Here is a 24,113-nt window from a genome sequence, read left to right on the forward strand (position 1 = left end):
TTTAATTGATTGATGTCTGACATTTAAAGTAATTATCGTATTGTTTCAAAAAGCATGTTCTAATTTAGAATTAATCCATATAAAGTTAATTACTATTTACTATCTGTCTCTGCTTTTATATCGGCAGACTTTACAAGGTCTATCGCATTTCAATAAAAACAAACTGCGAAATATTTCATAGTGATCACTTTATAAAGGTTTATTTGTTATAAGAGTTTAGGCTTTAAATCTTTTTGCTGATAAATCTGCCGTACATTCTACCATTCGTTGCTTTTAAATCTAGTGCCAATCAACCTGTATATATGAGTTTTATACTTATACACTTGAGAGAATTTATATTTGTTACGAATATTTCTTTTGCGGAAAGAGGTAATAAATGATTTTATGATATTAAAAAAATACTTATTCTCAAGCTATCGCTCTTACAAATAAAATGTAGTTATAATTTTTTGGTACATTAAAAATAATTCTGTATTGATTTTATTAAATTACTCTAAGAAAAGGAACTACGGCAACCTTGCAAAGCGAGCGTAGGACAGCCAATAACATATATACAAAATAGATAAATATTACATCCGTGTAAGAACCTCGGAGTATATATATATATATATAAACAATAAGTATCATAGATACGTAGAAGACTCGTTTTGAATGACAACAAATTTAAATTGTGTTAACGATTCTAATTTTAAAGTCTACCAAGTTGAATCGAATCTTCTTAACCCATCCCTTATTTACTCCCGTGCTCACATTAAATGCGAAGTTATCATGTTTTGTGCAAGCGAAACATTAAACTTAAACGTTAAACCCATCTTAAAAACTAAGCTATAATACGAAGGGAATCTTTGACAATTTTTTTTAAATATGGCTAAAAACTCTTTATTACATCTAAGTTTAATAATAAAATAAATAACAGCAAAAATAACAAATTTTCAAAAAAAAGCAGAAAATGTTATTAACAATAATTAATACTTGTTAAATCCACAATTTTGATCATGTAAATAGAAAGTTAAAAATACAAATTTCTATATATGATGAACCGTTGTAACACAGCGGTAGAGGACTATGACTTGCGATCGTAGTTCGTGGATTCGGTTCCCCGGATTCAATCTTACAAAAGTAAACTTTGTGCATTAATTATATAGGATTGCCTTTGCTCACGATCAAGTTTCTAGATGAGAGGCAGCAGCGTTTTTTACTACCTTAATACCAAATTACGGACGCCAACATATAAATATCTTTCGGGGTTGCCTATGTCTCGCAGTGCCGACAAACGAAGACACATATGTTACTTAGGTATGTACGAAACCGTATTTCCTGGACACATACAAAAAAAATAAGGGAAAAATGAATAATAAATAATATATAAAAAAGTTAAATGGACTATTTAAAAAAATCCAAATATATCTAAGGAAATAATCGAAAGTTATTTTTGTAACGTGGTAAGTCACTTAGTTACAATGTGATTATGTATATACACATATGAGTTAATTATTTCTCATTTCCTGTTTCATTAAAGTCAAAGCTTCGAAGCCAAGTAAGATAATCGCTTTTATGATAATACAAGTAACTGGCTGCCAATAGGTTAATAAGAATGTTCAAGTGAATCTTACAAATGTATTTGTGTATTCTATGTAACGTGTACTACACTACATATAAGCATCCGAGCGATCGTAGCCCAGTGGTATAGGAATGAGACTTCCGATCGTAGGTTGCGGGTTTGATTCGATTATTCAAACTTGTGCATTAATTATCGCCGTTTACATACCATAAAACCACTCTGCAACCGCTAACACGTTTTCCAAGCGTAACGATAATGTTATATGCCTTCATAGATGTCTTTGGCTTATGTCTATGCATCTATTACTTATTCCTTGCAATGAGCGTCTCTGGGCTGAAATCATGATACACATTATATATATAGATTTAAGTTAAATAGCAACACGAGGTTTTCTCCGTTATTGATAATAAATATTTATTAATTGTACATAAATAGATATTTATTGTTTATAAAAAATATGTGTAGATATATTTCATATTTAAAAGACTTACACGTACATTGCAATAATAGTCCAAACACTGTTCAAATATTTGCGTTTTACTTTTAAATAGTTGCACACTAAAATTATATCATAAACCTCTTAACTGTGGTACTTAAATACATATTTTTTGTAATAAAAATATGTTATATATAATTTTAAAGAATACATATATACATGTCAAGTCTACAAAACATCCCTTATTAAGGTATTTATAATAGGGGCACGCAGTAATTTTTGTAGACCAAAATATATTTCTTTTAAAATTTATAGCCATTACTAATACTTAAAAATAAATAAAATAATTTATATTTTATATTTTAGAATGAAATGCACACGTAGCGACAATAGTAATATTTGTACCGCTATTAACAAAAAAATTACGTGAAAAGCAGTATATTGTTTATAAAAATAGTAACATAATACTTAAAAGAATAATGTTTGCACATCTCTCGAACATCTGATATCGTACATAATGTGTATGGAATATTTCTATCGCGGTTTGAAACGTTAGAGCGTTTCTGTGTTTAAGTAAATAAAGCCGGCACGGCTGCGAAAAACCAGTGAATGGATCAACTGTAGTGAGAAAATAAAAAAGTAAATATTTGTTACAGTGTAACATTTTACTCTTTTTTTTCTTTTATTGTTTTTAGTATAACCTTTTATTTCTTTTTGACTAAATTAAACATATTTCATATTGAGCAGTGGTAGCTTAGCAATGGTGGACTGAGAGTTTCTATCGACACTATCACAGGTTCGATTCCCGACATTATTTATATGGGATTGACACCTCCACACCGTCCTCTGCGTACCATAATACATACCTACCACACTAGGATCACCAACCAGCCTTTCAAACGTGGTAATTATAGTATATCACCCTATAAATTTGTTTCGGGAGGTATATTCCTTGCAGTGAGCGTGTATAGTCTGAAACGACCACGAAAAAGATTTCGGTGTTACGAAAATAATTTTGATGAACTGAAAAAATGAAAATAAAATATCTTGAGTTTGAAAGGTTTTCGAGTGGCGACAAAGAACCGGTAGATACGACGTATGCCTTGCATTGAACATCTCACATGGACGAATAAAATAAATGTTTGTAAAAAGAACTTAATTCCAGCGTATTAAAAACAAATATTTATTTACCTAAATAGAAAGAACATGTAATATTATATTTTAATAAAAACAAATACAACATGCTGGGATATAAATAGGAAAGTAATTGAGTGTTAATAAGTTTAAAGTTTCGTATCCACTTTTTGTAATTTTACTACCAACATTAGTATAGTTATTTATAGTAAAGACACTCGATCCGTTATGCAATTAACGATTCCGCTTATTAAATGTGGAATATATTTACTCGCGGAAATCCAATAGAATAATAGACGCCTAAAATTATCTGTTGGGTTTGCGCCATTAATTGAATTAGTTATTGGCAGAATTTCGCATAAGCTTAATATCGTATGATGCAAACAATTAGTGAGGCATTGTGATATTTTGTATATATTCACACATTACATTTAAAAGGATTTTGTTTGATTAATACTAGTAAAATTGTTTGCGTCTTCTCATAAGGTATTTTAATGTTTCAAAATCTCTTTAATTTGTTTTTCGGTGACTCAAAGGTCAATAGCCAACACCATATAACAGTTACAAACTCCGCCGTTAGATTTTTTTAAAATATTTATGTTTACGGAGCACCTTTAAAGTTTTATATTCTGAAGTACAGTTCCGTAGACTTTTTTTATATTATATTTGAAAAACTTAAAAATTCTAGGAAACTGTGCTGGCGAATGTTAAAATTAACAATCGCTAGCATTTGTAGAAGTAGGAAAATTAATAATTTTAAAAATGATTTAATCCATGTTCTTTATATAGCTGACCAACGCTGCAAGTGAATCATAAAATGCAATATCAACACAAGTTTCCGAGAGAATTCCTTTTAAAGCTTAATTAGAACATTCTAGAAACTCCGCTCGTGAAGTAATTTCCGGTCTTTAGTACTGTTAACTGTTATTTTGTTAAAGAGCTCATAGGAATAACTCTTGGAGTCATAAAATGCTGGCGTTGTCTTTGATGGCTCAGTACCCACAGCTGTACAACAGCGTAACAGATGAATTTATAATTTAAATAAATAATTCTCGAAGTCTTTATGATTCAGTTAAACTAAAAGATCATTATAGAAATGTGGAACGTCGAATGCTAAATATAGGGCTCCTATGTATAGCCTCCTTTTCTAGATATGTTAGATTTTCAAAATGTTTAATTGGCAGACAGTCTGTGGTCTCCAGCATGGTGTTAAGGTTTTAGGTATAAATATAAATTTTTACACATAACTGTACAATTTTTTATGTTGACTGTACTACTGTAATGTTTTTTTTTTTAATTCCACTGTTAGGGCACAAGACTTCACTATGTTTCGTAATTAAACATTTTTTCGTCAAGATTGGTTATCATAACGCAAACGTTTTACACGCTATTGTATCACCATGAATAACTTTCATTGTTCTATAGTTGTAAAATAAGACTCCTTCAATAGAGAGTTGGTAGTTGGTGAAAGGGACTGGAGTACTCGTAGTAGATATAAAAAAACTTTCGGTTTTTTTACTTCCTCAGGAACACTTAAGGTCTATGTTCCTGGCGGCGATTTTTCTCTGTTTGGCAATATCAAGAAACCTATGTTAGTTTCGTATAATCTCAAACCTCTCTTAGTCCATGCTCTAAAGAGTTAATTCCTCTGCATTCCATGGATTGATATCTGCGTTCGAGTGTCGTCCATCGAGTTGTATGAAGAGGAACCGGCGCGGTGTTCGGGACTGACGACTCGCGGTGCATGTTTGAAGAGGCCTGGCAATGTATTGGTGTGCAGCCTTTCTGGTCTTCATTGTATTGGACATGACGCTAACTTAGATCAGCTTGGCCAGACTGGATTTACCACGAAAACTCGGACCCTCAGCCTTTCCGGTCAAGCTCCTCTTTCTGTTATCAATTTTTTAAATGACTCTTTTCACCTCGATGCTGCTTTAGTAGGCTGTTCCTGGGTGTCAGGACTAAATCCATCAGCAGATTGTGAAGAGATTATAGAAATTTTACCACCTGCTCTTACCTCTAATACACAATAAAATCACATATAAAATTACTCTGAATTTATACCTACTCATCTTACTGACTAGCTGGTAGCATTTTATCAACTCAGTTGTGTGGTCTATGGGTAAATTTGTTCCTCAATGAACAGGAAGTTCTATTGGAGTACATATTCCTATGTTCTTTAAAATGGAAAGAGATCCTTCCTAGAAGATGTCACCACCATATCTTCAGGGATTCTATGTTGTATTTTATACGTGTCCATCATAATTGCTCTATCAGGAGCTGCTTCTGGAGTAGAATAATCTTTTGCTCTGTTTTTAATTTTTGAATCTACTTTCTCAGTGGTTATGGTTTGTCATAATATCATATTATCTTCAAAGTTATGGTATCCAGTGATTTTTAAAGAATCACAGATACACTAAACTTGGGAATGCTATTGACCAATGTTGTGTTTATACAACAGAAAAAACATAAACGGAGAAATAAGAGCGACTTTACGATATAGGCAATCACCTTCTACCGGAAATTTCCTTATTTATCGATATTTACAATTGTAGACTCCAAATGTCATTACCTTTTTTCTAGTAACACTTATTTGAGGCATTATTTTGTGTAACTAAGAATTACAAGCGGTAGAGCACTGAGATTTTCGATCGCAGGTAGCGGGTTCTATTTCCGGGATACGTTTTTATATGATTCATACTTTGTACACTATTTATATAGGGTTGCCACTGCTCACAAGTTTCCAAAGGATAGGCGGCACCGTCCTCTGCGTACCATAACACCACACTGCGATCGCCAATTCACCTGCCAAGCGTGGTGAATATGGTATAACCTCCATAGATATCTTTGCGGTTGGGGTGGGGTGGGGGGGTCATACCATTTGGCTTTGAGCGAAGCAGTATCATGTTAGCTATATACAATTCTTCTCTTGGCCAATAAGTGGTATAACAAAATTAAGAACTATAGCCAAAAACTTTTAACATTTATTGTTGCTGTCTCGTTCTCTTTTTAGGTTTTTTTTATATTGTTAATTCACAGTGTTATAAGTACGTGTCTTTTAACAGATTTATTTTTACTTTTAAACGCCTTTTGTTTTCATTTCGTACATTCATTTATGTCGCTTGCTGTGTCCAGTAGTTATAAGAGAAGCAAAGGAAATGTAACCATATGTAAAAATCTAATGCTTATGCAGTAATTTCTGTTAATGATCTTATTGTCTTCTGTTAATGTTTTTATACACACAAATAATAAAAGCTTAAGTGGCTCTCAGAATTACGCGGTACTAACTTACTTAACTACTTTGGTTACTTGGTTTTTTTTTTTGTTATTTTTAATCTTGTTAAGGTTAGGGAATAATGTTATATATAAGCCGCTTCCAATCGATCTCCTTGGTAATTTATGGGGTAGTCCAATTTCCAACAGGAGGTCCTACGACTGAAACGACAATGATAAACATGATGATGTTTATAAATATGCATATCAAAATGGGATTTCGTGTTTAAAAACCTGCTCCGGTGTTTACCCGTAGCCCCCAGAAAAAACCTCCGGTAAAATTAACGTAGATTAATGGATATATAACTCATTATATAGATAAAACACGAGATAAACTTTGTTTACGGATAGATATTTTAGGAACGCGTTAAATTCCGAAATTTACAGTCGGTGAAGTAAAAGAATAAAAAAGAAAATAAAATTCCGGTATTAAAATTTTAACATTTCAGCTCGCGTTGTTTCAATAAATAAAAATAACGTTAACTGCTATTCTAATGCTATTTTTATTTTTGATGACATAGGTTAAAGTCAACTTTATTAGTTTCATATATCAACTATAAGGCATTGAAACATTTTTTATTGGTAAAATACACGCTTAAAACTATTGTATAGGGTTGATATTCCGTTATATACGTCATAATTTAGCTTATTATTAAATTTAAATGTAATAAAGTGTGTGTGAGTTATTAGCATTTTTATTATTTATTTAAAAACCTTTTAACGCCTTTATTTTTGAATTATAACATCACTCAAATGTGACACAGTTTTTCCAGGCAAAGCGTATCCGAAACGTCCAGTTTTCCAAGACTCGTGAATTAGACTGAATTTTACTGCTTTGCTTATGAGCGTCGCGAAATTGACTGGCTTGGTTTTTCCTGTACATTTTCACGAAAGGAGGCTATGTTTTCGGTAGATCTTTGCTTTTGTTGCGGGCGTTGTTATATCGTTAACTGCATTAGTGGACTTAAATTTATGCAATATATAATAGGACGATTACGTCGACCGTAAATTAGACGCATTACGTTACTTGAACAGAACACAAACTATGATAATAATAATCTCATTACTTTCACGATTAGTTAAATGCTATATTAATTTTAAAAACTGAACACATAACAACAAATCTGTACAATATTTGTAACTTCAACAAGATGGCCGCTATCAACTGTCAAATTCGGAAGATCTTTTTGAAGATTCTATGTATATACGAGAACTCAATTTAATACTTTTTTTATTTCATTTAGTTTTCCGGTAATCTTTTCGTATGAAAGGTATACAAGTGAAAACAATAATTTCTTGTAAGAGGATAATAACATAAAAATCATATTTAACGTGTATATAGTCCCAAAACAATTACACAATAAAAAGAAAATATAATGCCGGTCTTAAATTCGAGGTGATATAAACTTGACAACATATACATATAACCTAATCAAAATGTATAAATCAACAGATATTTCAAACTTATCCAAGTTAATGTGATGCTTTTATTTTTATTTTGTATACATAAATTTATTGTATATATAAAATCAAATGTATGTATATTTGCAAGTACACATTGACTACGACACGTATGTTTCTTCAATTTCTATACTATGTGTGTCTGTAAGAAATTGCCTCAGTGATAAGACCGCCCATTGTACTTTTTTAAGGAAGTGTTATAATTTTTTTTAAATACAATTTATATTAAATTTTTACTCATATAAATAAACCATCTATACACCCACTGGAAAGTTATTTCGAGAGGTCGAGAGCATTAAAATGATATGAAGCAAAAAGCCCGGTGAGTCATAAAAGTGATAGTTTAAGATTCCATTAAGGTGGACGATAAAGTTAATAGAGCTGTGTTATTGGGGTCTCCGGTGCGGCGAAACATGATATCATATTGAACGCTATCAGTGATTATAAGTGGCGGTGTTTCGCTCCGTTCGATATTCGAATTTTGAATGTATTGTCATCTTTATATAGCTAATCGGATATAGGCGTAAAACGGTTAATGCAAATCAAACTTTTAACACCTGTATCCAATTATCGCCTATAAATTGATCACTAAGAAATATTTTATATTTATTTATTTATTATATTGAATTGCGACGATCAATACAAAGTCTGCAGAGACAGATAATACAAAAAAAATAGTTTCTTTAGGTAATAAAATGAATTTTAAGAACTTTTTTTTACCATGTTATAATTTTTAGATAAAGGTTAAGATAAAATTATTTTTTAAATATTGGAACTTTTTACATTTCTTCCTTTTTACTCTGCTTCTCAGGGCGTTATAGTCGTGAAGAAGAAGCAGGAAAAAAATCCACAACAAAACATCTCTCAAAAAAAGTTTGACAATACAGATAAATAAATACGTTAACACTTTGTCTGGTGTAACCTAAATGAAAAGAAAATAATTAGACGATATAATTGCTAAGGATTCTTGTCCTTTAAACACTCGTTTATTATTAATTTATAAATTGACGCAAAAGGCTAATTTAATAAATTTACTTTTAATATACGTTTTGAAATCGTTCGTTCAAAAGTTTGATTTGGTTTGAAGTTGGACAAATGAATTTGAGATTTTAGCAGTCGAAACTTTGGTACAACCAATATTTCACGGTGGCCTATAATTACACTATGGATGTCCCATTTTTATCGAATTTATTAAAATTATTATACACCAACAAAATATTATTGAAAATATATTTTGAAGCTTCAGTAAAAATATAAAATTCTTAAAAACCTTTTTCTCAAGGAGATCCGTAGCTCTAAGCCGCAAAGTGTTCGAATGGCTCTCTTTTATAAAAGATGTATATTTTCAATATCTACACCTCTACCCCTAAGCATCAGTCTATAGGCTATAACATATAAGTTATTATAGGATAGTTTGCATTATATATTGATATCAAATGAACTATACTTCTACACATATTCGATCTGTCACCCTATATGTGATTAAATATTACAATTTTATTTATTTAAATAAAAAGCGTTAATGTGATGTAAATGATACGCCGGTGAAGACCAGGTCTTGACTTCACATTAATGTAGCAAAGGCAATTTGTTGAGCTTAAAGCAACGTTGGCATTATAAGCTGTCTTCACTGATCAGTTAGTGACTGTTGCAACTGCCACCTTGAACTTTGAACTGTTCATAGTATTATACTCGCTGGTGTATAAATAGCTATGTAACATTGATAATTCAAAGCATTCCGTTATTATAATACTCATGCGTTCCGTATGGAATAATCACGGGGTCATTTCACAGACACAATAGCCTCTAATTTTATTCAAGATTCTCTATCTTTCTCTACCTATTATTCGTGTTCTCGACAAGAGTCGTTATCAAATATCCCTCTTCCTCTTCTTTTTTTAGCACATAGACCTCCATCGCAAGGCATAGGTCTTCCCTCAAAGATATTTATTGGGGAATTAACCATAAATTCAACGCTAGGCAGGCAGGTTAACATTCTCAGTATGGTGTTATGAAATGCAGAGAACGCTGCTCATCCCATCCTCTAATTTTGAGCAGCGGCAATCATACAATACACAAAGTGAGACAAAAATTAACAAAAGAACGAAGTTCCTAGTAGCACAAAAATGTATTTTGGTAGTTTAGGTAACAAAATAGTTGACGCGCTTACACTGTATCAAAATTCGAATCTATTAAACATTTATTTATCTTTGCGCAGTATAAAGTATGCACGTTTTGGATTTTTGCCTATGGATACATTTTGCATTATGGAATTTATCCACTGGAATTAGTATCATTTGTGTTTTAAAGACAGACACAGGTATTAACGGGCTTATGGAACACAAATAAATAACGTAATTTCTTCAATGCGAGGGGTTCCCAGGCTCCTTCACAGTCCGTGCCATTTTTTAAAGTTTAATTCTTCGTAATTAGGTATTTAACTGTATACAAAAAAGGTATTAAAAATGCGGAACCTATATTTATTGACACCATATACGAAGATGGCTGATGGTGTCGAAAAATTCTTGAGTGGCGTCTACTGGTTTGCAGTAGATGCAATAGGTAGGCCTTCCACTAGAAGAACCAGTGACACTGGAAACCACCCAATACACAAAACCAATGGAACTCGCTGAATAAGGGCAGTGTAAGATCGGTCATCGTGACGATGTTTCATGGAGGCCTATACCTTGCAGTGCGCATCTATCGTCTCGCAAATTTGATTTAAATATATGTTTTGTTAATTTCTCTACAGTTTTTAAAATACGATAACATGAAATAAAAAGTGAACTCAGATACATTTATCAATAGCTCCAAATAATCCTACAAAGAGAATGTGATTAGCAAGGTACTGGATCGTACCCTTGTTTTGTACGAAATATAAAAAAAAAAACATAATAGAGCCGTATATTTTGCGCAATAGCGACTGAATAAATAAATAAACGTATACTGCGAACCAATATCGAAACATAACACGCCAATGATACTTGTTTTGTTTATTCAACCAATGCGGCTTTGAAACGACGGTCAAATGAAACTACGATATAAAGTGTGAAGCGGACTTGATCGCACAATCACAAAATGGCTAACGGGGGACCGGATATGAATTGCCTCCGGGGAATACCCTTATCTCTTTGCTAACTTCCACAATTAACGCTCAAAGAAAGACTTGGCCAATAGACGTTAAAATCTGTTCATACTGTTTTATAAATGCTATTTAATTTTTATACCAAACTAAATGGTAATGAGATTGATCCATATTTCAGATAGTAAAAATATTTTAAATTAAAATTGAGTTAATTTTACAAAGCTATAATAACAGAAAAAAGAAGAAATTTAAATTAAAGGGAGCAGTTGGAAAGACAATGGTAGGCAGGACAAATCGGTGGTGGTATGATATAAATGATTTAACTGTTATAGCAGTTATATCATTTACATTATAGCAGGGTAAAACGGATCAAAGGCAGCAAATAAGAGGCATGGAAGCTACCTAGGCTATATAAAGCAACTAATTTAAAGCATTGACATTAAAATATGCACATTAGTAAAATGAAAATGAGTTTACACAACCATATGCTTTTTTAAGTTTAAAACTCTTTCTATCTTTCTGAAAAGTTTTTTTGACTTATTAGAAGGAAAATTACAAGCAAAAAAATATACAAACATATACAATAACCTTAACCAAAAAAAGATACTCTGTCAGCCTGTTTCTTGTTTTTGTAATGTTTTTCATTTCACTGATGATTTTGCAGACAGTCCATTCTTCCTTTTTTATCTTTTTTCTTCTTCATTTAAACAATCTGTTCATTCCCTGCTCGTCTAGTCAGGACTTTGTGCTCCTTAAAATTTTCTACCATTAATAATAGTAGCAAGAGTTCATGCATTTCGTATGTGAATTCGTAAAACCTCATTCGTTGTTTTACGATTGCAGGATATATTTAAGCTCATATAGTGGTACCGTTTTAAAAAAAAACGAAGTTTCAATGTTTCTTATCTTACCTTGAATACGGCCTATACCGCCGCATAGCCTTTTATGTAAGCCTTATGTTTCCTAGTGATAAGCTTTTATTCAAAGTCTCGTGAGCACCATACCAACCAATCATATTAAGCGGTGCGCAAATGTTTTATAATGATATGAGTACAAAAAAAGTTTGTTAATATCAGTAGCGGACAAACCATATGTTTTATCTTCAACTTAACTTATGGTGTTTTATTTTGCTAGAGGTTAGACATTATTATAACTCTAACAATAACTAACCAACTTCTCGCTGCCGGAACACATTGGTGGAAATCCTCAATCATATCCTAAAAATTTTCAGCCAACAGTTGCGTCTTCTGTCTGATGTTCAACCTTCATAGACTTTACTCTGTGTTTTTAACTAATAAAGGTGGTATTTCTCATTACAAATTACATGTCCGTAGAATTGATGCATGTTTCCATGGTTTTAGCATATTGACCGGCAATACAGTCAAGGTTGTACGAAGTCATAAATATGGGCAGCACAAGATCCGTTATCATTGTGTTATTTGGAGAACGCTTATGGCTTCTAGTGGACGTCTATACGTATATTGCCTGCTATAGAACGATGGCTATATAATATGAGGTGGTAAGACGTGTCCAGTATTGAACAACTATCTGTTTATAAAAATTATAGCATATATCAACAGGGTATTCGTTAAAATTCTGTTCCTGCATAAATTCAAATATATAACAAAATCCAGAATCATCTAGACAATATAAATGATGACGAATTTGCCACGTGCTAGCACTTAAGAGTATAATAATAAATCACAACATTATTCAGTGCATCTGTACCACTCGACCCGCAAAGTGGTTTTGGTCTATGTTCGTGCAGAATGTAAACGGATGTAATCCTTCAATTAACGCTTCGATTGCAGCTTGAGTGATTGATTTTTTATAGTAAAAAGACTGCTGGGGCTTTGTACAGGATTCTGATTACATGTTTGCAACTAACCATATAATAAAAAAAAATGTTTGTACTTTTAAAATTAAAACGCATCAAGTACAATCGTAGCATTGTTTTGAGTTAAGGAATGTCATTGTAAGCAACCACTGTTTGGTTGTGGATTCTGTTAATTTAAGCTCTTTTGTGATTCTTCTCTTGACCTGTACAAATGATAATCATTAATAATTTAAAGTTGCTTTAAAGAGATCGAATGTATAGCTCAATTGACAACAAAATTATTTTGTATCATAAATTATTTTACATCAAATAAACTATATATTAACCCTTTTATAGCTTTTACACTAACAATCAATCTCCTTGTATATTTTATTTTATTGAATGTTTTATATTAAAAAGAAATAAAATCCTTTGACTATGCCATGTCACAAATAATTACCTAATTAAGTTCGGACTTAATCCATAAAAATCTTTAATTGTCTATGATTAGGCTTATTGGAGAAAATTTTACAATGAAATTAAAAATTAAGTGAATTTTGATTTAAAAAAATAAATACATCCAACCTCCTTGCATTGTATCCCTTACTTTGAAGAATTGTGTACCCTTTTTGGAATGTTTATCGCATACTTTGTTATGCCATCTGTGCCGGTCTTCGGCGATCATGGTCCATGTGATCAGATCAGGAATTGCCATCCGTCCACTTTTCCAGTAATCAAAAGTTTTTCTTTCAAATAATATAAATATACAAACATTTAAAATGTGATACTCGTCTAAATACTGCTGCCAAATGGCATTTGCAGATACTACGATTTCGAGGAAACATGGCGCAGATGACGCTTAGCTTAAACTACTGTAGATAGCAAAACTCGAGTGCTCTTTCGGGCCCGGAATCTCTACCGTAGATTCACTAGATGCGATTAGTCGACTGAATAAGGAATTTTACATAAACGAAGTCGCAACATTGAAATATAATTAACAGAACTATTCTATTTCGGACGGATTTCTATTCAACCTGTTGCTGGAACATTTGAATAGCAATGAATCATACTTTTTTATACATTCGCGTTCCGAAACAAAAAGATAATTATGCTTCGGGTTATATGTAGTGGCCCAGTGGTAGAGGACTAAGACATACGTAGATCATGGGTTCGATTCTCGGGACAGTCTCATGTATAACACACTTTGTGCATTAATTATATAGGATTGCTACTGCTCACAAGCAAGTTTCAAGAGGGTGGGCAACAGCTGCTTCTTCGTACCATTATACATAATAGACTGCTATAGAATACATCAAATAGATAACTTTTCTTGCTTAAGGCCTTGCAGTGAGCTTCTATGGACTGAAACGCTTATAAATTTATTACAGGTCTTATAAATTCACTAATATTTTTCTTTATTTATTAGGTTTTTGTTTCTCTCCTTTTCTTATTTCAGTTACATCTATCAATGAACACTACCTCTACTTAGTAAAAATGAATTCGTGTATTGAGTTTACCATTACATCCAATCACTATTTACACTAATCCACGATCAATAGTCCCTTTAAGTGAATCATGTCAGGACACCCTAGCGTTATTCTTTACCCAGACAGCTACATGCGTTCATGTAGCTTCAGGATATTACGACTCTTAAGGCTTTTAGTATATATAATTTGCCGATGTAAGAATTAGAGAAGTCAATAGGTTCGGATACTTTACTATTTCGTCATCGGTAAAACTTAGCCAATGCTCTGATCTCTCCTTTAACCTTTAAAGATGGTTTTAGATTTTCGTGGATCTCAAACAGACGTTACATATTTTTTTAAGTACGATACTCTAAATGCATTGCATAATATATAAATTTGCAATTGCTGGCCACTCCTCAGAAACAGTTGTGGAAAATTAAAAAATAAGTAAAAAAAGCTACAATGTGACAATAATAAGCCGCTTCAAATAACGTTACAAAAACACATTCTTTAAACGCCGTAATGTGTGACATATCTTTACTCCGGTCACCAACAAAATAAGAAAAAGACAAGTTTCTTTCTCGTCTACATGTTTCAAATTACGAACAACATATTTTCGACACTGGCTTTGTGTAATATGGCGTGCACTATGAACGTTCAGGCTCAACACGACAATTTTTTTTTTATTGGCCCACAGAAAACCATAAATTATTTTTATAACCGGACGATTTAGATAACATTGACATAAAAACCTATGAATACGAATAAATGTAACTGTGTTCAGAATTTTCGTATATACATATCTAAATCCGATGTTAAATATAATATATTTATACTTTATTTACAGGTGTATATTGCATACAAAAAGCTTTAAAGCTGTTAAACCTATTTTCAATCACTCTGCATAAACGGGGCACTCCGAAATATGTATTTACTTTTTTTATTAGGACGCATCAGCCAATAATTTCTTTCAGTACAAAATCTGCAGGGACTTATTGTAAAGTATTTGTATTTTATGCAGAATATCGAATCTTGGAAATGTTTTGTATGAGTACTATTTTATCATTACATTATTTATTATATTAAAACCATTAATTTTTGGAAGACGAGCCATAAATTAAAACACAGTAAATGAACTGTGCCTTAACCCGTTTAAGCATGTACACCTATAACCAATCACTCTGTATAAATGAATCATATTCGATATAATAAAGCAACCATTGGACACAAAGCAATTTTGAAATAAACAATTTTGTTCAACATTTTGAAAACAAACAAACACATTAACGTATAAATAAATAATAAATGAATATTATTTGTATTATGTTAACCTGAATAATACTTTTATCTTATAAATATAATACTAATTTTATCTGTCATAAAATCTTTCACTCCTTAAGCATTCTTGTCATTCTTTCAACCATCATCTTCTACTCGATTACTAAAAGTATCACAGATTATTAATCACATTATTGTTCCCTTGTTTTATGTTTTAACTTTTGTATCTTAATTTTTATTGCAATCTATAAATAAATGTTTATCTATCTTTATTAGTTTTTCATCTATGCTTTCATAATTTTGAATTACAGTGGTCTTATCCGACCCTTTATTATTAATAAGTCCTAATATTTTGATCTTACTTTTATTCCTTTCAATTACCTCGTTTACTGTCGTTCGCAGTACTTTAGAAATGGTGGGCGACACTCATTGTCGCTCAAGAAAACAAGCGGATGAGCAAGTTAAAATGGTAGTAGCTAGGTCACACAGTTCATGGATTTTTGAGCGACGACCACATACCAGCAGGCGCAGAGTATGACGTCCACACAAAATACAACTAGTTCTACTAGAAATTCCAGTGACAGGCCTATGTTCCACTATGTATACCCTACAGTTGCGTTGATGACGTTTTAAATAAATATATTTGAAATAAATTAGTTCCTATATTTATATGTGCCTAACTTAAATATATCACTGAGACCGGTGACACTTTTACACATATATTAAAAAAAAACCTTTCAAGCTACAACGGAATAGATCCTGTTACATTCAATTAATAAAACCGAAACGTATAGAGTTGCCATCAAATTGTTTCTAAATTTATTCCAAACTACACCGGGTGTTGGCTAAAAGCTTGGATCGCACGCCATCGTTACTCTTCTAAAGTGACTTTTTAAAATAGCTTCTGCATTGTTTCCCACTTTTTTAACAGATATTAAATTTGAAATTTATTCTTTAATTAGGTAAACTTATTTAGTGTAGGGAAATTTATATAAATCGTCATCAACATCATTTGACTTCCGATTCCTACTCTTGGAAGTGGCCCACATCCAGCGTCTTCAGATGACCTTGACAAGATCGTCTGTTTGCCTTGCAGGTGGACATCGTACGTTGCACTTGTCTTCACACCAGAACCATAAGGCTCCAGGTCTTCTGTTCTGCGCCCTATTTGGCCTGGACCTTACCATTTCAGCTTGCCAATCCGCTGAGCTATGTCGTTTACTTTCGTTCTTCTACGGAGATGTTAAGATTTCATTCCTTATTTGATATTCTTATATATAAATCCTAAGCAAAGCAAAAAAGCTAGCAATTTTGAAGGTCACATTCCTTGGAGAATTGAGTTTTGATGAAGAATTGATTGGTGAGTTCTTTATCAAAACTCATTGTAGCCTATCATGGTAATTTCATTTACAGCCTAATTTCGTAAGTAAACAAAAAACAAGTAGGTAATTTTACACTTATACGAAAAAATTGTTATTTTTTTTAATTATAATGAAAACTAATAATGTATTTTCAAACTAATTTTTCTCAATTGTTGAAATTTAAATTAGTAATATGAATAGACCCAAACGTTTTAAAATTAGAATGTAAAATAACATCGCATGAACCAATCAATTGGTTTTTGTAACTCTTATGAAAGCACTTAAAAGCATTACGTTTGCAGGTCATGTTTTTATTCAATTTTCCATCGATAATTACTCATGTTAAAACTTCATTCGCATTGAAACATTCCCTAAAATAGACGACTATTACTTTTACAGAAGCATTTAAATGATAGAAATTCTCTTTATTATCTATACGGATGGTCGTTGAATATTTTATTTATGTACTTTTATTTACCTAGATAAACAATACAATTGTTAAATACAATTAATTAAACAATTGGTAAATATATTTTATTGGTTTCGTTCTTAATTAAATATCTTGTATTCTTAGTGATAGGCATAAATTTTTATTGTTTTTATTATGAATTACATTCCCAACGTATCACAGATTATTTATCACGTTCACCACTTAGGTTACGATATTCCAAATTGATTATTTTACGAGGTATAAATTTTTTGCAATATTTATAACTAAAACATGAGAAACCTTCCTGAGGATCAAATAAATTCGGCAAGATAATTCTTTGAGCTTAAAGCATCTTTCTTTTGACAGCTCGATGAGTCGAATTTCTTTCCCTTAAAGGGCTCGACAATCTGGTTTTAGCAGCAAAATTCTCAAAGACGTTTTAAAATAAGAATTTTTTTTCTTTTATTTTAAGGTTTTCCTATAGATGAAAGCCCGGTTTGATGGTTAACCTTAATTGTTTATTCATTATTTGCTTAATTACATAAAAAAGAATAAGGATATTGCTTAATTTTTTTTTAATATTTCCAAATGATAAATATATTTTATTTACTTTTTTTGATTGACTTCAAACATTTGACAGCTACGCACAGAGTTTACAATTTTTTTTCTCAAATTTTAAAGGAATTTTAAGGTTCTTGCCGGACCATTTTAAAATACTTAACGAATATGTAACGTTCACACTCTATATTGCTGACCACTGCGGTTACAATACTTTTATGTCAAATCATTCTTGCAAATTCGAATTCAAATTCCGATTTGAATTCGGACGCCATTAATGATGTGGTCGCTGTCGTTGCGTTAGGTTTGTGTAAATTGTAAATACTCTTTGTATATATGTGAATGCACCTTCTTCTATCACTCTTGGCACACATACTCCTCGCCAACGTGCTAAATGATAAATTATTAGCCAAAAATTGCTGAATTTTCGTGCAATTAGCACAATATTTTTCGAAACATTTTTATTCATATACATTAATATTAATAGTTATTTTACTGCCAATACTAGGAGTACTAATTGTCATCATATGTGACCAGATATAAGCAAATTTTACTAGCTTAACTAATTGATGGACTAAGTAGAAGATTGCATAATATCATTTATAAAAATTCTACAAAGTATAAATAAAAGTAGATGATATAATAAAGTTATAATCTTATCTAATTTTCTCACACAGGTCAGCGAGTGTCGGACAATTTGTTCGCAACGCTAGTGGAACAAATTTCAATTAGTTAACGGAAGTTGCACAAAGAGTAATCCGTCGTTCCTTTGTGGTGTGGACAATGCTGATAAGAAGAACGTTCTATATCTGTTAAATAGTTTATTCTAGCCAGACTTCGAATTATAGTCATTGACATTTCTAAAACTAATTTTAAATCATTCTAGTTTTTTCATCGTCGTATTCATGTATTTCACGATTTGACGAAAGCTAAACTTATCATCAAAAGTAAAAGGGCAGTGGTAGAGGATTGACTTGCAGTCGAAGGTCGCGGGTTCAATCTCCGGTATACAATCTTATATAATTAACACTTTGTACATTAATTACATTGGATTACCACTGCTCACAAACAAGTTACTAGTAAATGTGCAGCAGTGTCATCTGCGTACTATAATACCACACTGCTTTCGCCAACTAGCCTAAGCGTGGCGATTATGCTATATCCCCCATAGATATCTTTAGGGAAAGCCTTGTAGAAAGCGTGTAAGGTTTGAAATAACGGAACTTATTACAAAAAGTTAGTACGGAACGTTACGATTTTCTATTTCAGCCTTTCTGCTATTTAAGACCTAATAAAAAAATCTTTAAATTCATTACAAAAAAATTATGTAAATTGTAATTGATATAATACAATTAAATACAACACAAAATATTCTCAAGAACTGTTTCGCTGATATAATTGTCAACACATGTTGTTTAATAAGTTATAATAAGTTTAAAATGTTATCTTTCTTAATATAAACACGTAAACAATTAGATAAATTACAAAACAATTTTCGCTTCTTTTTTAACTGGCGTACATAGAAACAAAAGTGGCATTTGCGGATTCTGCGTTCGAAGACAGACTGAGAGCGCTTACCCTAAAATCCCTTTTAAAGTAGCAAAACTAGGGCATTACCGAGAATACCTCAGCTTAGGCCGCTACATCAGTTACATAGGATAGGGATACCCACTTTGATAAAGAGTTCAGTTTGTTTTATTATATTATTGGACGTATGAAATAAAATTGTAAACAAGGTAGTCGAATTTTAAGATTATATATCTGTCAAACCTAGATTAAACCTTTTACAATTTAAATGCATTCAATAATATTGAGAGAATTCATAATTGAGAGTTGATTTGGGTGCTCTGTTACTATGCAAAGCGATTCCCCTAGAGTCTAAGCTGTGTGAGTCTAACGAAGTACTCTTGTAAGCATAAAACATCGTCCTTTGTCAAGTTGTCAACTTGTTATTATATGATAGGACGTCGGGTGTTACTACGATCTATTATACAGTTTACTTCATAAACCAAATATCTCTACCTCGGGCCACATCCGCACTCCTACTCCTCCGACTTACCCCCGCGACTGCCAATCAGGTGACATATTCAAAAATTAGAAATGGTTTATTTATTTTACTTATATTATTGATTCGTTTATTTACACAAATTCTTTTAAAGCAAAATCGAATAAAAAGTTTAAAACAAATGTAATTTTGTTAAAAATTTTGCGGGGGATGAGAGCCGATGCATAGAAGGTATGTAAATGAAAGCAATAGGAATGGTAGAAAATGTTAACAGAGGAAGAATGGTTTAATGCCAGATAGTGTGACGGACCAAAGAAGACAAAATAAATAAAAGTGAACTGAAAATCTTAGTGATATTAATTTTATTAATTGATTCCCTGTCCCAAAAAATGATAAGAGAACGTGAGATCCCCGAAAACCATGTATAAAAAATGTCTAGGGAATGCACACTATCTCCAGCTTATGATATCCAGTAAGTTATTTAAGTGCATCAACGGCATGGTTAAGATCGCGATAAGTCGCTGCATACAGGCAGCGCCAGACCAGTTATTGTGCCGATCTTTGAGGGAGGCCATGCATTGGGCGTCTAGCGGCTAAAAAGAAGAATAAGCCATCTGCGTTTAAAAACAAGTGGTCTAGATAAAGCCTCTCTGCAGGCCTCTGATTGACGTAATAAATCAGTTCTTTTTTAATTCAAATTTACAATTAGAAAGAAGATTTATTTAATAGAATGCTGAATTTTCGCAAAACAAATATTAAATTGGTTATATTTTGTTGAATAATAAACAAAAATATAGTAACATAAATCAAGTCTAACAAAAACATTACGTAAGTGTGAAATAACAATTTTTTTTCTAGTCTCTTATCTATGCGTGTGTTATTTTATCTCTATATCATATCTCTTTTCTATTGTTTTTTCATATGATCGATGTCCTTTTTTTGAAAAGCAAAAGAGCTCAATGAAATAATGTTTTCTTTATAAAAGGAAAGTTGTTTTATTAATAGCCAAACAATTGTTTAAGTTAATACGCAACATTATAACGAAAAAACAAGTTGACAAGTTTCATTAATATTTATATGAATTTATTACAAACGAAATATATGTCCATTAGCGAAAAATAAAAAAGTTCGGCAAGCGATCAAAATATGAACCACGCTCTACATCTAGCCATTAGATTAAATTAGGAACGGACCACAGATAATATACATTAGCAATAAACTAAAGCGATCACTGTCCAGGGGTTTTCATTAATTAGTCTTAAATTACCACAAAAATAACAACGATGTAAATTAAAAATTTAATCGTTTTTAAACCGAATTTAAACAGTTATCGTAGATTTACAATAGTAACTGTTGGAAATGTATCCATCGTATCTGATGATCTTAACAAACTTCATCAAATAAAGATTTTAAAATAATAGACAACGATGCTTGCCCATGTGATGACACCACAGTACACACTTTTCAACACTTATTTAGACACTGCTGCCGATTCGAATCCAAAAGACGTAACCATGTGACCTTATATGAAAATCTATACCTTCTTTCAACTTACCGGACCTTCTCAAGAAAAAAATTACTGCGGAAAATGTTGATGAGTAAATCCGGCCCATGGTTGTTAAACCTTAAGGCAGCGACTTCTGATAAAATAATATAGAAACGAATGTGTAATTCAGTAAAAGTCCTAAATTGTATTGTTTATATATAAATAAATTTACTATAAGTATATATGTTATATACGTATGTTTTGTATGTATGTCTATGTATGTTTATGTATATTTATGTTCATTTGTTTGTGAATATGTATTTTTTTGTACACGTGAACTACCATTTATAAGTACTTTTTTTATCTTTTCCTTACTATGGTTGTCTGTAAGAGATTGCCTTGTGTGATAAGACCGCCTATTGTACTTTTCTGTATATTATTGTATCTGTATATTATGTATCTTATCGTGTAAAATTAAGAATATTAAATAAATAAAAAAAATATGCTGTATTAACGCATAAGAAAATTGTTAATAATATAAAAACTCTGACGTAACTCACTCTCTCCCAATTGTCTGCATTCAGTAAATGCGAAAAAATACACAGTAAATAAAACACCCTTGCGATAAAAATTTGATTTTTTTTAAAGTCTTCTCCTTGACTCTTTTAGCGACTGTGATTTTTCCTATGAAGTCCAGGGATTCAATGTATTAGTAGCACATATTGGTTACACAGATTATATATTAATAATATATAACGACTATTTTCCTAACAGTGCGTAAACGTCTAAAAAAGTTAATTCTCCATTAGTTTTCAACTTTAATCTCTAAGTAATTCAGGCTGTCCAATAAGCGAGAGTTATAAACTCAGTTATCTACTTTAAAGCTTAAAGTGCTCTCTCATAGAAAATTGTAATCTGAACATACTTGACAAAATTTAATGGAATATAATATTCATGGCAATATACAATAATTTGAACGCCTGTTAGTAATTCAAAGTAAAAAGCCGTCCATCTAAAATTTAGAAGACAATTCTTTTAAATATACCTCTATCGAGGCTTCTATAAAATTAGAAGGTTCTTTATAAGCTGTGAGTGCTTTTACAAAAAACTTAAAAGGGTTAATTGAAAATTCTTAAGCAATAAATAAGTTAATTGATATTTCTCTAGTAACGCCATAACTAGAGAAAGACTACCGATCTTTCTTTATATTTTCCTATATTTTCTAGAAGGTTCTAATAGAAAAAATATAGATTTTCATTTCGTCTAGCGTTTAAAATGTCAATGATTAAAATGCAACGACAATCGCTTATTGTTTTTGGGTTTAATTTTAAAAAATTCGTTTTCTTACGACCAGTTGTATGTCAAATATCATCAAAATCATTTATTTACCTTGTGTATCAAAAAACATTACGTTAACATTATGTTTTCGTAATATTTATTTATATATATTATATTTTAATGTATTCATAGGTAAAACAAAATAACGTCCTACAGTTCTACTAGTAAATTTATAAACTTCATCAAACTAAGCTAGCAAATAAATCCTAGTTCATGTAGTTTAAACGTTTATTAAGTGATTATCTAGCATGGGAATGAAATGCTCAACTACTGTAAAGGATAAGCCAATATAAAGTTTACCATTAAAAATAATATTGTAAATTATTTACTTGTTTCATCAAATATATTTTTATTTAACATGAAAAGAAATATTTTATATTTTCTTGTTAATTATATCGTCAAAGTGTGCTCAAGACCTCCGAGAACATTCTTCGAAACTACGGTTAAGTTTTACAAAAACACGCTTGCAAGTTCCTGTTGAAACAGTCGCTGTTTCTTCTCAAAACAAAACGTTATTTTAATTAATTTCTGAAAACACTTTAGAGAGTTACAGAAGATTCTGTTATTCTGTTCCGTGGTTACTGTTAATAATACAATGTGAAAAATAATCAGACAGATATAAATTAACAAAGATTTAATGCAACAACCTCTATGGTTGTTCACAGACGAAAAGTAAAATGTTCCGCTATCACAATGCGTGGCTCCGTTGGATTTTGTTATACAAAAACCTACGCAACATATCTTTTAGACCCTTTGAGACTGATATCACTTATTATAGTGTTACCGAAACCGCAGTACCGCTACTTAGACATTCGTGGGGTGAGACGGGGGGAGTTGAGCATCAGGCGATCCATTCCGTTAGTTCGCCGCTAATACTCACGACATCAGCGCCCATGTTTTTTTATTTTTCGCTCCACCTCGTTTATGTTCTTTCTTCGCTATTTCGCTTCGCTATTTTAACGCTACTGTGGTAATCGCCTGAATGGCATCTATCTAGAATATTTGCCATCTTATTATAGATCATCTAGTCGTGCCTGATTAGAGAAAGTAAGAACTTGTCCTCAAAGCGGCATAAAGTTAAAAGACTTAAAAATTTTTTTAACTATTTTCCCTGGAATTTTTATCCTTGATACAGATTTTATCTCAGTGAACGCAATAATTTAATTTAACATCATTTTTACAGTATAAATTCGGCATTCCTGAAATAAGAAATATTTGATGGCTGAGAGTAGAGTTGTTTGGAACAAAATTAACAAAAAACTTGAAAGAGTCGGCTGCAATTTTTCCAATTTACTGCATAATTGGCGGCAATTTCAAATCTAGCATTATATTTGGAACACTATATGCTAATCGGTTTCTTCACTGTGACGAAAAACGAACACATTACATAATTCTAACAAAATTTATTTCTTTCAAGGATCCGAA

This window comes from Battus philenor, unplaced genomic scaffold, assembly GCF_028537555.1.
Source record: "Battus philenor isolate CCGP_79_NKW_IND1 unplaced genomic scaffold, ilBatPhil1.0.hap1 SCAF_15, whole genome shotgun sequence".
Classification (NCBI taxonomy): Eukaryota; Metazoa; Arthropoda; class Insecta; order Lepidoptera; family Papilionidae; genus Battus; species Battus philenor.